Source organism: Procambarus clarkii, chromosome 64, assembly GCF_040958095.1.
Source record: "Procambarus clarkii isolate CNS0578487 chromosome 64, FALCON_Pclarkii_2.0, whole genome shotgun sequence".
Taxonomy (NCBI): Eukaryota; Metazoa; Arthropoda; class Malacostraca; order Decapoda; family Cambaridae; genus Procambarus; species Procambarus clarkii.
The window spans coordinates 30,141,860-30,158,713 of record NC_091213.1 but is presented as its reverse complement, the minus strand read 5'-3'; the positions used below and the strand labels follow the sequence as shown (position 1 = coordinate 30,158,713).

The following is a 16,854-nucleotide window of genomic DNA, read 5'->3' as shown; positions in this document are numbered from 1 at the left end:
GTGTTAAATAGACTGTCTTTATCTACCCTATCAATCCCCTTCAGAATCTTGAATGTGGTGATCATGTCCCCCCTAACTCTTCTGTCTTCCAGCGAAGTGAGGTTTAATTCCCGTAGTCTCTCCTCGTAGCTCATACCTCTCAGCTCGGGTACTAGTCTGGTGGCAAACCTTTGAACCTTTTCCAGTTTAGTCTTATCCTTGACTAGATATGGACTCCATGCTGGGGCTACATACTCCAGGATTGGCCTGACATATGTGGTATACAAAGTTCTGAATGATTCTTTACACAAGTTTCTGAATGCCGTTCGTATGTTGGCCAGCCTGGCATATGCCGCTGATGTTATCCGCTTGATATGTGCTGCAGGAGACAGGTCTGGCGTGATATCAACCCCCAAGTCTTTTTCCTTCTCTGACTCCTGAAGAATTTCCTCTCCCAGATGATACCTTGTATCTGGCCTCCTGCTCCCTACACCTATCTTCATTACATTACATTTGGTTGGGTTAAACTCTAACAACCATTTGTTCGACCATTCCTTCAGCTTGTCTAGGTCTTCTTGAAGCCTCAAACAGTCCTCTTCTGTTTTAATCCTTCTCATAATTTTAGCGTCGTCCGCAAACATTGAGAGAAATGAATCGATACCCTCCGGGAGATCATTTACATATATCAGAAACAAGATAGGACCGAGTACAGAGCCCTGTGGGACTCCACTGGTGACTTCACGCCAATCGGAGGTCTCACCCCTCACCGTAACTCTCTGCTTCCTATTGCTTAGATACTCCCTTATCCACTGGAGCACCTTACCAGCTACACCTGCCTATCTCTCCAGCTTATGTACCAGCCTCTTATGCGGTACTGTGTCAAAGGCTTTCCGACAATCCAAGAAAATGCAGTCCGCCCAGCCCTCTCTTTCTTGCTTAATCTGTGTCACCTGATCGTAGAATTCTATCAAGCCTGTAAGGCAAGATTTACCCTCCCTGAATCCATGTTGGCGATTTGTCACGAAGTCCCTTCTCTCCAGATGTGTTACCAGGTTTTTTCTCACGATCTTCTCCATCACCTTGCATGGTATACAAGTCAAGGACACTGGCCTGTAGTTCAGTGCCTCTTGTTAGTCGCCCTTTTTGTATATTGGGACCACATTCGCCGTCTTCCATATTTCTGGTAGGTCTCCCGTCTCTAGTGATTTACTATACACTATGGAGAGTGGCAAGCAAAGTGCCTCTGCACACTCTTTCAGTACCCATGGTGAGATCCCATCTGGACCAACCGCCTTTCTAACATCCAGATCCAGCAGGTGTCTCTTGACCTCCTCTCTCGTAATTTCGAACTCCTCCAAGGCCGCCTGGTTTACCTCCCTTTCTCCTAGCACAGTGACCTCACCCTGTTCTATTGTGAAGACCTCCTGGAACCTCTTGTTGAGTTCCTCACACACCTCTCTGTCATTCTCTGTATACCTGTCCTCGCCTGTTCTAAGTTTCAATACCTGTTCTTTCACTGTTGTTTTCCTTCTGATGTGACTGTGGAGTAGCTTTGGTTCGGTCTTGGCTTTGTTTGCTATATCATTTTCAAAATTTTTCTCTGCTTCTCTTCTCACCCTGACGTACTCATTCCTGGTTCTCTGGTATCTCTCCAGATATGTGTGTGTGTGTGTGTGTGTGTGTGTGTGTGTGTGTGCGCGCGCTCGCGCGTGCGTGCGTGCGTGTGTGTGTGTGTGCGTGCGTGCGTGCGTGCGTGCGAGTGCGTGCGTGCGTGTGTGTGTGCGCGTGTGTGTGTGAGTAAATCACTAAAGTTAACACGTGATGAAAAATGTGATAGTGTCAGACCACGAAGGAAGAATTGACCCTCTAAAGATGTATTGTTAGATACGAAAGTACTTAAGGAAAAATACCAAAGTACTTAAGGAAATTCCTGTTTCAATTCTTCCTTCGAGGTCGTGATGGTCGAGTGGTTAAGGTGTCTTGTACACCAGTTGCATAGTGCTCCTGGCAGTATGGGTTCGAGTCACATCTGGGGTGTGAGTTTTCAGTTACACGTGTGCCTGGGGACCGTTCAGGCTTGTTCATATTTGTGTTCCTCACGTGTTGCCCCAAAGAATGAGGTGATTTGATAAAATGCTATGCCCAAGATTACTATCCGAGTGCCAGCGGGGAAGTGGTTCAAATAGCTTAGGCTATCACTTCCTTATGTCCAGTCGTGATGGACAAGCAGATTAAGGCGTCCCTGTACATACCAGTTGCATTGCTCCTGGCAGTATGGGTTCGAGTCACTTCTGGGGTGAGAGTTTTCAGTTGTATATAGTCCTGGGGACCATTCAGGCTTGTTTGCATTTGTGTTCCTCACGTGTTGCCCCAAAGAATGAGGTGATTTGATAAAATGCTTTGCCCAAGATTACTATCCGAGTGCCAGCGGGGAAGTGGTTCAAATAGCTTAGGCTATCACTTCCTTATGTCCGGTCGTGATGGTCAAGCGGATTAAGGCGTCCCTGTACATACCAGTTGCATTGCTCCTGGCAGTATGGGTTCGAGTCACTTCTGGGGTGTGAGTTTTCAGTTATATATATATATATAAATATATATATATATATATATATATATATATATATATATATATATATATATATATATATATATATATATATATATAACTGAAAACTCAACCCCCCAGAAGTGACTCGAACCCATACTCCCACAACTGGTATGTACAGGGACGCCTTAATCCGCTTGACCATCACGACCGGACTAAGGAAGTGATAGCCGAGGCTATATGAACCACTTCCCCGCCGGCACTCGGATGGTAATCTTGGGCATAGCATTTTATCAAATCACCTCATTCTTTGGGGCACACGTGAGGAACACAAATGCAAACAAGCCTGAATGGTCCCCAGGACTATATACAACTGAAAACTCACACCCCAGAAGTGACTCGAACCCATACTCCCACAACTGGTATGTACAGGGACGCCTTAATCCGCTTGACCATCACGACCGGACTAAGGAAGTGATAGCCGAGGCTATATGAACCACTTCCCCGCCGGCACTCGGATGGTAATCTTGGGCATAGCATTTTATCAAATCACCTCATTCTTTGGGGCACACGTGAGGAACACAAATGCAAACAAGCCTGAATGGTCCCCAGGACTATATACAACTGAAAACTCACACCCCAGAAGTGACTCGAACCCATACTCCCACAACTGGTATGTACAGGGACGCCTTAATCCGCTTGACCATCACGACCGGACTAAGGAAGTGATAGCCGAGGCTATATGAACCACTTCCCCGCCGGCACTCGGATGGTAATCTTGGGCATAGCATTTTATCAAATCACCTCATTCTTTGGGGCACACGTGAGGAACACAAATGCAAACAAGCCTGAATGGTCCCCAGGACTATATACAACTGAAAACTCACACCCCAGAAGTGACTCGAACCCATACTCCCACAACTGGTATGTACAGGGACGCCTTAATCCGCTTGACCATCACGACCGGACTAAGGAAGTGATAGCCGAGGCTATATGAACCACTTCCCCGCCGGCACTCGGATGGTAATCTTGGGCATAGCATTTTATCAAATCACCTCATTCTTTGGGGCACACGTGAGGAACACAAATGCAAACAAGCCTGAATGGTCCCCAGGACTATATACAACTGAAAACTCACACCCCAGAAGTGACTCGAACCCATACTCCCACAACTGGTATGTACAGGGACGCCTTAATCCGCTTGACCATCACGACCGGACTAAGGAAGTGATAGCCGAGGCTATATGAACCACTTCCCCGCCGGCACTCGGATGGTAATCTTGGGCATAGCATTTTATCAAATCACCTCATTCTTTGGGGCACACGTGAGGAACACAAATGCAAACAAGCCTGAATGGTCCCCAGGACTATATACAACTGAAAACTCACACCCCAGAAGTGACTCGAACCCATACTCCCACAACTGGTATGTACAGGGACGCCTTAATCCGCTTGACCATCACGACCGGACTAAGGAAGTGATAGCCGAGGCTATATGAACCACTTCCCCGCCGGCACTCGGATGGTAATCTTGGGCATAGCATTTTATCAAATCACCTCATTCTTTGGGGCACACGTGAGGAACACAAATGCAAACAAGCCTGAATGGTCCCCAGGACTATATACAACTGAAAACTCACACCCCAGAAGTGACTCGAACCCATACTCCCACAACTGGTATGTACAGGGACGCCTTAATCCGCTTGACCATCACGACCGGACTAAGGAAGTGATAGCCGAGGCTATATGAACCACTTCCCCGCCGGCACTCGGATGGTAATCTTGGGCATAGCATTTTATCAAATCACCTCATTCTTTGGGGCACACGTGAGGAACACAAATGCAAACAAGCCTGAATGGTCCCCAGGACTATATACAACTGAAAACTCACACCCCAGAAGTGACTCGAACCCATACTCCCACAACTGGTATGTACAGGGACGCCTTAATCCGCTTGACCATCACGACCGGACTAAGGAAGTGATAGCCGAGGCTATATGAACCACTTCCCCGCCGGCACTCGGATGGTAATCTTGGGCATAGCATTTTATCAAATCACCTCATTCTTTGGGGCACACGTGAGGAACACAAATGCAAACAAGCCTGAATGGTCCCCAGGACTATATACAACTGAAAACTCACACCCCAGAAGTGACTCGAACCCATACTCCCACAACTGGTATGTACAGGGACGCCTTAATCCGCTTGACCATCACGACCGGACTAAGGAAGTGATAGCCGAGGCTATATGAACCACTTCCCCGCCGGCACTCGGATGGTAATCTTGGGCATAGCATTTTATCAAATCACCTCATTCTTTGGGGCATACGTGAGGAACACAAATGCAAACAAGCCTGAATGGTCCCCAGGACTATATACAACTGAAAACTCACACCCCAGAAGTGACTCGAACCCATACTCCCACAACTGGTATGTACAGGGACGCCTTAATCCGCTTGACCATCACGACCGGACTAAGGAAGTGATAGCCGAGGCTATATGAACCACTTCCCCGCCGGCACTCGGATGGTAATCTTGGGCATAGCATTTTATCAAATCACCTCATTCTTTGGGGCACACGTGAGGAACACAAATGCAAACAAGCCTGAATGGTCCCCAGGACTATATACAACTGAAAACTCACACCCCAGAAGTGACTCGAACCCATACTCCCACAACTGGTATGTACAGGGACGCCTTAATCCGCTTGACCATCACGACCGGACTAAGGAAGTGATAGCCGAGGCTATATGAACCACTTCCCCGCCGGCACTCGGATGGTAATCTTGGGCATAGCATTTTATCAAATCACCTCATTCTTTGGGGCACACGTGAGGAACACAAATGCAAACAAGCCTGAATGGTCCCCAGGACTATATACAACTGAAAACTCACACCCCAGAAGTGACTCGAACCCATACTCCCACAACTGGTATGTACAGGGACGCCTTAATCCGCTTGACCATCACGACCGGACTAAGGAAGTGATAGCCGAGGCTATATGAACCACTTCCCCGCCGGCACTCGGATGGTAATCTTGGGCATAGCATTTTATCAAATCACCTCATTCTTTGGGGCACACGTGAGGAACACAAATGCAAACAAGCCTGAATGGTCCCCAGGACTATATACAACTGAAAACTCACACCCCAGAAGTGACTCGAACCCATACTCCCACAACTGGTATGTACAGGGACGCCTTAATCCGCTTGACCATCACGACCGGACTAAGGAAGTGATAGCCGAGGCTATATGAACCACTTCCCCGCCGGCACTCGGATGGTAATCTTGGGCATAGCATTTTATCAAATCACCTCATTCTTTGGGGCACACGTGAGGAACACAAATGCAAACAAGCCTGAATGGTCCCCAGGACTATATACAACTGAAAACTCACACCCCAGAAGTGACTCGAACCCATACTCCCACAACTGGTATGTACAGGGACGCCTTAATCCGCTTGACCATCACGACCGGACTAAGGAAGTGATAGCCGAGGCTATATGAACCACTTCCCCGCCGGCACTCGGATGGTAATCTTGGGCATAGCATTTTATCAAATCACCTCATTCTTTGGGGCACACGTGAGGAACACAAATGCAAACAAGCCTGAATGGTCCCCAGGACTATATACAACTGAAAACTCACACCCCAGAAGTGACTCGAACCCATACTCCCACAACTGGTATGTACAGGGACGCCTTAATCCGCTTGACCATCACGACCGGACTAAGGAAGTGATAGCCGAGGCTATATGAACCACTTCCCCGCCGGCACTCGGATGGTAATCTTGGGCATAGCATTTTATCAAATCACCTCATTCTTTGGGGCACACGTGAGGAACACAAATGCAAACAAGCCTGAATGGTCCCCAGGACTATATACAACTGAAAACTCACACCCCAGAAGTGACTCGAACCCATACTCCCACAACTGGTATGTACAGGGACGCCTTAATCCGCTTGACCATCACGACCGGACTAAGGAAGTGATAGCCGAGGCTATATGAACCACTTCCCCGCCGGCACTCGGATGGTAATCTTGGGCATAGCATTTTATCAAATCACCTCATTCTTTGGGGCACACGTGAGGAACACAAATGCAAACAAGCCTGAATGGTCCCCAGGACTATATACAACTGAAAACTCACACCCCAGAAGTGACTCGAACCCATACTCCCACAACTGGTATGTACAGGGACGCCTTAATCCGCTTGACCATCACGACCGGACTAAGGAAGTGATAGCCGAGGCTATATGAACCACTTCCCCGCCGGCACTCGGATGGTAATCTTGGGCATAGCATTTTATCAAATCACCTCATTCTTTGGGGCACACGTGAGGAACACAAATGCAAACAAGCCTGAATGGTCCCCAGGACTATATACAACTGAAAACTCACACCCCAGAAGTGACTCGAACCCATACTCCCACAACTGGTATGTACAGGGACGCCTTAATCCGCTTGACCATCACGACCGGACTAAGGAAGTGATAGCCGAGGCTATATGAACCACTTCCCCGCCGGCACTCGGATGGTAATCTTGGGCATAGCATTTTATCAAATCACCTCATTCTTTGGGGCACACGTGAGGAACACAAATGCAAACAAGCCTGAATGGTCCCCAGGACTATATACAACTGAAAACTCACACCCCAGAAGTGACTCGAACCCATACTCCCACAACTGGTATGTACAGGGACGCCTTAATCCGCTTGACCATCACGACCGGACTAAGGAAGTGATAGCCGAGGCTATATGACCCACTTCCCCGCCGGCACTCGGATGGTAATCTTGGGCATAGCATTTTATCAAATCACCTCATTCTTTGGGGCACACGTGAGGTACACAAATGCAAACAAGCCTGAATGGTCCCCAGGACTATATACAACTGAAAACTCACACCCCAGAAGTGACTCGAACCCATACTCCCACAACTGGTATGTACAGGGACGCCTTAATCCGCTTGACCATCACGACCGGACTAAGGAAGTGATAGCCGAGGCTATATGAACCACTTCCCCGCCGGCACTCGGATGGTAATCTTGGGCATAGCATTTTATCAAATCACCTCATTCTTTGGGGCACACGTGAGGAACACAAATGCAAACAAGCCTGAATGGTCCCCAGGACTATATACAACTGAAAACTCACACCCCAGAAGTGACTCGAACCCATACTCCCACAACTGGTATGTACAGGGACGCCTTAATCCGCTTGACCATCACGACCGGACTAAGGAAGTGATAGCCGAGGCTATATGAACCACTTCCCCGCCGGCACTCGGATGGTAATCTTGGGCATAGCATTTTATCAAATCACCTCATTCTTTGGGGCACACGTGAGGAACACAAATGCAAACAAGCCTGAATGGTCCCCAGGACTATATACAACTGAAAACTCACACCCCAGAAGTGACTCGAACCCATACTCCCACAACTGGTATGTACAGGGACGCCTTAATCCGCTTGACCATCACGACCGGACTAAGGAAGTGATAGCCAAGGCTATATGAACCACTTCCCCGCCGGCACTCGGATGGTAATCTTGGGCATAGCATTTTATCAAATCACCTCATTCTTTGGGGCACACGTGAGGAACACAAATGCAAACAAGCCTGAATGGTCCCCAGGACTATATACAACTGAAAACTCACACCCCAGAAGTGACTCGAACCCATACTCCCACAACTGGTATGTACAGGGACGCCTTAATCCGCTTGACCATCACGACCGGACTAAGGAAGTGATAGCCGAGGCTATATGAACCACTTCCCCGCCGGCACTCGGATGGTAATCTTGGGCATAGCATTTTATCAAATCACCTCATTCTTTGGGGCACACGTGAGGAACACAAATGCAAACAAGCCTGAATGGTCCCCAGGACTATATACAACTGAAAACTCACACCCCAGAAGTGACTCGAACCCATACTCCCACAACTGGTATGTACAGGGACGCCTTAATCCGCTTGACCATCACGACCGGACTAAGGAAGTGATAGCCGAGGCTATATGAACCACTTCCCCGCCGGCACTCGGATGGTAATCTTGGGCATAGCATTTTATCAAATCACCTCATTCTTTGGGGCACACGTGAGGAACACAAATGCAAACAAGCCTGAATGGTCCCCAGGACTATATACAACTGAAAACTCACACCCCAGAAGTGACTCGAACCCATACTCCCACAACTGGTATGTACAGGGACGCCTTAATCCGCTTGACCATCACGACCGGACTAAGGAAGTGATAGCCGAGGCTATATGAACCACTTCCCCGCCGGCACTCGGATGGTAATCTTGGGCATAGCATTTTATCAAATCACCTCATTCTTTGGGGCACACGTGAGGAACACAAATGCAAACAAGCCTGAATGGTCCCCAGGACTATATACAACTGAAAACTCACACCCCAGAAGTGACTCGAACCCATACTCCCACAACTGGTATGTACAGGGACGCCTTAATCCGCTTGACCATCACGACCGGACTAAGGAAGTGATAGCCGAGGCTATATGAACCACTTCCCCGCCGGCACTCGGATGGTAATCTTGGGCATAGCATTTTATCAAATCACCTCATTCTTTGGGGCACACGTGAGGAACACAAATGCAAACAAGCCTGAATGGTCCCCAGGACTATATACAACTGAAAACTCACACCCCAGAAGTGACTCGAACCCATACTCCCACAACTGGTATGTACAGGGACGCCTTAATCCGCTTGACCATCACGACCGGACTAAGGAAGTGATAGCCGAGGCTATATGAACCACTTCCCCGCCGGCACTCGGATGGTAATCTTGGGCATAGCATTTTATCAAATCACCTCATTCTTTGGGGCACACGTGAGGAACACAAATGCAAACAAGCCTGAATGGTCCCCAGGACTATATACAACTGAAAACTCACACCCCAGAAGTGACTCGAACCCATACTCCCACAACTGGTATGTACAGGGACGCCTTAATCCGCTTGACCATCACGACCGGACTAAGGAAGTGATAGCCGAGGCTATATGAACCACTTTATTATGTAAAGTGGCGTCCCGTGGATTAAGGCGTCCCTGTACATACCAGTTGTGGGAGTATGGGTTCGAGTCACTTCTGGGGTGTGAGTTTTCAGTTGTATATAGTCCTGGGGACCATTCAGGCTTGTTAGCATTTGTGTTCCTCACGTGTGCCCCAAAGAATGAGGTGATTTGATAAAATGCTATGCCCAAGATTACCATCCGAGTGCCGGCGGGGAAGTGGTTCATATAGCCTCGGCTATCACTTCCTTAGTCCGGTCGTGATGGTCAAGCGGATTAAGGCGTCCCTGTACATACCAGTTGTGGGAGTATGGGTTCGAGTCACTTCTGGGGTGTGAGTTTTCAGTTGTATATAGTCCTGGGGACCATTCAGGCTTGTTTGCATTTGTGTTCCTCACGTGTGCCCCAAAGAATGAGGTGATTTGATAAAATGCTATGCCCAAGATTACCATCCGAGTGCCGGCGGGGAAGTGGTTCATATAGCCTCGGCTATCACTTCCTTAGTCCGGTCGTGATGGTCAAGCGGATTAAGGCGTCCCTGTACATACCAGTTGTGGGAGTATGGGTTCGAGTCACTTCTGGGGTGTGAGTTTTCAGTTGTATATAGTCCTGGGGACCATTCAGGCTTGTTTGCATTTGTGTTCCTCACGTGTGCCCCAAAGAATGAGGTGATTTGATAAAATGCTATGCCCAAGATTACCATCCGAGTGCCGGCGGGGAAGTGGTTCATATAGCCTCGGCTATCACTTCCTTAGTCCGGTCGTGATGGTCAAGCGGATTAAGGCGTCCCTGTACATACCAGTTGTGGGAGTATGGGTTCGAGTCACTTCTGGGGTGTGAGTTTTCAGTTGTATATAGTCCTGGGGACCATTCAGGCTTGTTTGCATTTGTGTTCCTCACGTGTGCCCCAAAGAATGAGGTGATTTGATAAAATGCTATGCCCAAGATTACCATCCGAGTGCCGGCGGGGAAGTGGTTCATATAGCCTCGGCTATCACTTCCTTAGTCCGGTCGTGATGGTCAAGCGGATTAAGGCGTCCCTGTACATACCAGTTGTGGGAGTATGGGTTCGAGTCACTTCTGGGGTGTGAGTTTTCAGTTGTATATAGTCCTGGGGACCATTCAGGCTTGTTTGCATTTGTGTTCCTCACGTGTGCCCCAAAGAATGAGGTGATTTGATAAAATGCTATGCCCAAGATTACCATCCGAGTGCCGGCGGGGAAGTGGTTCATATAGCCTCGGCTATCACTTCCTTAGTCCGGTCGTGATGGTCAAGCGGATTAAGGCGTCCCTGTACATACCAGTTGTGGGAGTATGGGTTCGAGTCACTTCTGGGGTGTGAGTTTTCAGTTGTATATAGTCCTGGGGACCATTCAGGCTTGTTTGCATTTGTGTTCCTCACGTGTGCCCCAAAGAATGAGGTGATTTGATAAAATGCTATGCCCAAGATTACCATCCGAGTGCCGGCGGGGAAGTGGTTCATATAGCCTCGGCTATCACTTCCTTAGTCCGGTCGTGATGGTCAAGCGGATTAAGGCGTCCCTGTACATACCAGTTGTGGGAGTATGGGTTCGAGTCACTTCTGGGGTGTGAGTTTTCAGTTGTATATAGTCCTGGGGACCATTCAGGCTTGTTTGCATTTGTGTTCCTCACGTGTGCCCCAAAGAATGAGGTGATTTGATAAAATGCTATGCCCAAGATTACCATCCGAGTGCCGGCGGGGAAGTGGTTCATATAGCCTCGGCTATCACTTCCTTAGTCCGGTCGTGATGGTCAAGCGGATTAAGGCGTCCCTGTACATACCAGTTGTGGGAGTATGGGTTCGAGTCACTTCTGGGGTGTGAGTTTTCAGTTGTATATAGTCCTGGGGACCATTCAGGCTTGTTTGCATTTGTGTTCCTCACGTGTGCCCCAAAGAATGAGGTGATTTGATAAAATGCTATGCCCAAGATTACCATCCGAGTGCCGGCGGGGAAGTGGTTCATATAGCCTCGGCTATCACTTCCTTAGTCCGGTCGTGATGGTCAAGCGGATTAAGGCGTCCCTGTACATACCAGTTGTGGGAGTATGGGTTCGAGTCACTTCTGGGGTGTGAGTTTTCAGTTGTATATAGTCCTGGGGACCATTCAGGCTTGTTTGCATTTGTGTTCCTCACGTGTGCCCCAAAGAATGAGGTGATTTGATAAAATGCTATGCCCAAGATTACCATCCGAGTGCCGGCGGGGAAGTGGTTCATATAGCCTCGGCTATCACTTCCTTAGTCCGGTCGTGATGGTCAAGCGGATTAAGGCGTCCCTGTACATACCAGTTGTGGGAGTATGGGTTCGAGTCACTTCTGGGGTGTGAGTTTTCAGTTGTATATAGTCCTGGGGACCATTCAGGCTTGTTTGCATTTGTGTTCCTCGCGTGTGCCCCAAAGAATGAGGTGATTTGATAAAATGCTATGCCCAAGATTACCATCCGAGTGCCGGCGGGGAAGTGGTTCATATAGCCTCGGCTATCACTTCCTTAGTCCGGTCGTGATGGTCAAGCGGATTAAGGCGTCCCTGTACATACCAGTTGTGGGAGTATGGGTTCGAGTCACTTCTGGGGTGTGAGTTTTCAGTTGTATATAGTCCTGGGGACCATTCAGGCTTGTTTGCATTTGTGTTCCTCACGTGTGCCCCAAAGAATGAGGTGATTTGATAAAATGCTATGCCCAAGATTACCATCCGAGTGCCGGCGGGGAAGTGGTTCATATAGCCTCGGCTATCACTTCCTTAGTCCGGTCGTGATGGTCAAGCGGATTAAGGCGTCCCTGTACATACCAGTTGTGGGAGTATGGGTTCGAGTCACTTCTGGGGTGTGAGTTTTCAGTTGTATATAGTCCTGGGGACCATTCAGGCTTGTTTGCATTTGTGTTCCTCACGTGTGCCCCAAAGAATGAGGTGATTTGATAAAATGCTATGCCCAAGATTACCATCCGAGTGCCGGCGGGGAAGTGGTTCATATAGCCTCGGCTATCACTTCCTTAGTCCGGTCGTGATGGTCAAGCGGATTAAGGCGTCCCTGTACATACCAGTTGTGGGAGTATGGGTTCGAGTCACTTCTGGGGTGTGAGTTTTCAGTTGTATATAGTCCTGGGGACCATTCAGGCTTGTTTGCATTTGTGTTCCTCACGTGTGCCCCAAAGAATGAGGTGATTTGATAAAATGCTATGCCCAAGATTACCATCCGAGTGCCGGCGGGGAAGTGGTTCATATAGCCTCGGCTATCACTTCCTTAGTCCGGTCGTGATGGTCAAGCGGATTAAGGCGTCCCTGTACATACCAGTTGTGGGAGTATGGGTTCGAGTCACTTCTGGGGTGTGAGTTTTCAGTTGTATATAGTCCTGGGGACCATTCAGGCTTGTTTGCATTTGTGTTCCTCACGTGTGCCCCAAAGAATGAGGTGATTTGATAAAATGCTATGCCCAAGATTACCATCCGAGTGCCGGCGGGGAAGTGGTTCATATAGCCTCGGCTATCACTTCCTTAGTCCGGTCGTGATGGTCAAGCGGATTAAGGCGTCCCTGTACATACCAGTTGTGGGAGTATGGGTTCGAGTCACTTCTGGGGTGTGAGTTTTCAGTTGTATATAGTCCTGGGGACCATTCAGGCTTGTTTGCATTTGTGTTCCTCACGTGTGCCCCAAAGAATGAGGTGATTTGATAAAATGCTATGCCCAAGATTACCATCCGAGTGCCGGCGGGGAAGTGGTTCATATAGCCTCGGCTATCACTTCCTTAGTCCGGTCGTGATGGTCAAGCGGATTAAGGCGTCCCTGTACATACCAGTTGTGGGAGTATGGGTTCGAGTCACTTCTGGGGTGTGAGTTTTCAGTTGTATATAGTCCTGGGGACCATTCAGGCTTGTTTGCATTTGTGTTCCTCACGTGTGCCCCAAAGTATGAGGTGATTTGATAAAATGCTATGCCCAAGATTACCATCCGAGTGCCGGCGGGGAAGTGGTTCATATAGCCTCGGCTATCACTTCCTTAGTCCGGTCGTGATGGTCAAGCGGATTAAGGCGTCCCTGTACATACCAGTTGTGGGAGTATGGGTTCGAGTCACTTCTGGGGTGTGAGTTTTCAGTTGTATATAGTCCTGGGGACCATTCAGGCTTGTTTGCATTTGTGTTCCTCACGTGTGCCCCAAAGAATGAGGTGATTTGATAAAATGCTATGCCCAAGATTACCATCCGAGTGCCGGCGGGGAAGTGGTTCATATAGCCTCGGCTATCACTTCCTTAGTCCGGTCGTGATGGTCAAGCGGATTAAGGCGTCCCTGTACATACCAGTTGTGGGAGTATGGGTTCGAGTCACTTCTGGGGTGTGAGTTTTCAGTTGTATATAGTCCTGGGGACCATTCAGGCTTGTTTGCATATATATATATATATATATATATATATATATATATATATATATATTCAATATCCATTGTTTCTGTTCTGTCTTGTGTTGATACTTTTAATACCCTATTAATATCCCCTCTTGTTCTGTCTTGTGTTAATGCCACATCACCCCTCCCACCTCACTCAAATGTAGATATATATATATATATATATATATATATATATATATATATATATTAGTATATTTTGGTAGCAGTCTTTCCTGTAGACATATATTATTAAATATGACCGAAAAAGTAAGATTAATAATTCTAACACGAATTTTCTCAATCTTTCGTACATTACGCTTCACTGTTGGAGGTAAATCAAAAATCACTTCTCCAAAATTCATTTTTATTTCTAGTCTGACGCGACACGGGCGCGTTTCGTAAAACTTATTACATTTTCAAAGACTTCACAAATACACAACTGATTAGAACTTGCGTTTCTCTGATTTTATATCTACATTTGAGTGAGGTGGGAAGGGTGATGTGGCATTAACACAAGACAGAACAATAGGGGATATTAATAGGGTATTAAAAGTATCAACACAAGACAGAACAGAAACAATAGGTATTGAATAGAAGTGTTTGTAGAAAGCCTATTGGTCCATATTTCTTGATGCTTCTATATTGGAGCGGAGTCTTGAGGTGGGTAGAATATAGTTGTGCAATAATTGGCTGTTGATTGCTGGTGTTGACTTCTTGATGTGTAGTGCCTCGCAAACGTCAAACAGCGATAGCAGGCGGCTTGACGTTTGCGAGGCACTACACATCAAGAAGTCAACACCAGCAATCAACAGCCAATTATTGCACAACTATATTCTACCCACCTCAAGACTCCGCTCCAATATAGAAGCATCAAGAAATATGGACCAATAGGCTTTCTACAAAAACTTCTATTCAATACCCATTGTTTCTGTTCTGTCTTGTGTTGATACTTTTAATACCCTATTAATATCCCCTATTGTTCTGTCTTGTGTTAATGCCACATCACCCTTCCCACCTCACTCAAATGTAGATATAAAATCAGAGAAACGCAAGTTCTAATCAGTTGTGTATTTGTGAAGTCTTTGAAAATGTAATAAGTTTTACGAAACGCGCCCGTGTCGCGTCAGACTAGAAATATATATATATATATATATATATATATATATATATATATATATATATATATATATATATATATATATATATATATATATATATATATATATATATATATATATATATATATATATATATTGTGACAATAATCTCCTTCAAGAGATTGAGCCTGCTCTTCCTTCTACAAATACGTCGCAACAAACTATATAAAACTACTAGGGAAGAAATGTCCAACAACGACAACAACATCAGCAAGGTTTGCCAGAGCGCAAAACGTATGCAGCCAGAGACACCTGTTCAGACTCAAACCGCCAAACTACCTGTTGATCGCTACCGGCTCCGCTGATTGGTCGCCGGTCTGGCTGCAACTGCACTCGTCCCCCCCATACTACTTGATGTCTGGGGTCGCCACGACCTCAGACCTCAGAATATTCTGTGCTTCCGCAGTTACCACTCCTCCCGGCTAGACGTTAGCGTGTACTGAGAGAGGTGGTAGCTTAAAGCCAATATTCCAGCACCTTCCCTTTATTTTTGTGTTGCACTTCTTGTTATTTTCTCTTAACGTAACTTTTCATTGTGTCCTTTAATTATTCTTATTATTTTGATTGATTGATTTTATTATACGAATTTGTTTGTCCATTTTTTCATGTTTTGATTTATTTAACGTAATTAAAATTTCATTGTTAAAGTTTACTTGTGTTTTGTGTGTCTTCTCCTTACCTTACCACAGACGAAGTTCCAGTTTTTTCTATTTTTTTTATAACTATGTGACGAGGCCATACCCCTAGCCTTAAACAGCCGAACACCAACGCGTTACCGTCACAAGTTATATGGGGGCCTGTCCTAGGAGCTTCACTCAGGTACTGGTGCCAAGTGGTAATTTATGGTAAGCGTATTTAACTTTGTTTACGTAGCTTTACTATTTTTCATATTCAATTTCATTTTTTATAAGGTGCGGTGTATTGTGCATTACGAGAGTAACATATGGTGAAGGTGAGACAACTTTGGATTACGTGGTGACTGTAGGCCTCAGTCATACTCTTAATTGGTCATCTCTCCCTCCGTGTTATTACTCGTGTTTACCATCTATGTCCCTTGAATATTTCTCATTTTGACAGATCATCATATTGGTACCCTGGTACTGTGGTCTGCCCCGGGTCAAGAGTACCCAATCTTCTGCAATCTGACTGTAGGAGGACAAAGAGGGCCATAGTTCCTCTAGCTCGAACTTTAGTTGCTGAATTGGGACCTCAGCAGCAGTTCTCGTCACCAGTTGACACCTCGCACCCCTACACGTCAGTCAGAGATGATGATACATACAACGGTAGGGAATTAGCTTACTTTTTCAGAGCACAAAAGTTCGCTAATTCTGTAAGTATCATATTAAATTCAGTAGGAAAAACTTGCTTTATGTCCTATAGAGACTTGGCAAGGTATGCCTACATCCTTGGACTACCAATTTTACTTTTGAGACAATTTACTGTTTCATTTGTTTTCGAAACTCTGTTTCATTTGTTAGTAGGATTTTCTTGCCCTTATTCTCTTACATGAGTACCGGGTACAAGATTTCCTGCGCCCTTGATTTAATTCAATCATTTAACATATTTTACTTAACTTTAATTGTTAAAGATCCCACAGGATAGGTACCAGTTGCCACGTTGTCCTGTTTCTGACATTCACTATTGAATATTCGTGTACCTTTATTTGCTAATTTCACCATGTTTCGTCTCCAAGCTTTCAGTACAAATCCAGCAGGTGAAATAGGGACTTTAAGTCGTGCCAAGAA

At 46.5% G+C, this 16,854-nt stretch overlaps 1 protein-coding gene across 1 annotated transcript in view; it reads left to right on the top strand.

Annotated features, from left to right (window-relative positions):
* Positions 1–16,854, top strand: part of LOC138354830 (neuronal cell adhesion molecule-like) — a 253,131-nt gene that overhangs the window by 137,500 nt on the left and 98,777 nt on the right. The gene's annotated exons all lie outside the window — the stretch shown is intronic.